We start from the raw sequence: 890 nt of genomic DNA, 5'->3' as shown, positions 1-890 counted from the left end.
TATGTAAAGTTTAAAAATAAAATAAAATTTAAAAAAAATAAAAAAAAGAAATACCTTAGATACCAGAACATAAAATTACTCATCTTCCAATGAGAAGATGTCAATTCTTTTCATCATCATCACCTTGAACATATAAATAGAACTATAAACAAATACTCAAATATCTATAGAGTATTTGTTAATTTGTGTGCATGCATGCTAAGTCATGTTGAACTCTGTGACCCCATGGACTGTGTAGCCCACCAGGCTCCTCTGTCTACGGGGTTTCCCATGTGGCATTAGTGGTAAAGAACCCGCCTCCCAGTGCAGGAGACCTAAGAGACCCAGGTTTAATTCCTGGATTGGGAAGATCCCGATAGGGGGAAATGGCGAATTCTCTGTGCCACCAGAGAACCCAATTGTTGAAATCACACACGATAAACTAATACATTAATTTAGAAACACTGCTTCCTTTTGTTCATTTACACACTATGAACTACTTCTGTTCAGTACATTTTTAGGAGGTAAAATTTACTTAAGTGGAGCACACCCTGAATTCTGACAAGTTATACACCATGTATCTGTCTCCTCAGTTTGGAGATCATTTGTACTTGCCCAGAAAGTTCCCTCATGCCTCTCTCCCACCCAAGAAGCAACCTCTATTCTGATGTTTCTTTTGAACTTTCCACAAATAAGATACTGCAACACACATGAGCTTGTGCTGTATGTGCAGACAATGTCCAGGATACACCAAGTAGAAAAGTACAGAACCATGTATGAGCTCACTTAGGTTAAAAAATAAAGAAAAAAAAGTCAAAGAAACTCATGTGTCACACACGTTGGAAATGCCAGGAATGGAACCTGTGTGTTGCATGACCCATCTCAACTGTGCACAGGGTTGTGTGCAGAGC

General features: G+C 38.7%; 1 long non-coding RNA gene across 1 annotated transcript in view; it reads right to left on the bottom strand.

Moving 5' to 3' along the window:
• Nucleotides 1–890, bottom strand: part of LOC105001919 — a 7,402-nt gene that overhangs the window by 3,991 nt on the left and 2,521 nt on the right. The window lies entirely within an intron of this gene.

The sequence above is a fragment of the Bison bison genome, unplaced genomic scaffold, assembly GCF_000754665.1.
Source record: "Bison bison bison isolate TAMUID 2011002044 unplaced genomic scaffold, Bison_UMD1.0 scf7180017855240, whole genome shotgun sequence".
NCBI classification, from domain to species: domain Eukaryota; kingdom Metazoa; phylum Chordata; class Mammalia; order Artiodactyla; family Bovidae; genus Bison; species Bison bison.
This window is presented reverse-complemented; position numbering and strand designations above follow the sequence as displayed.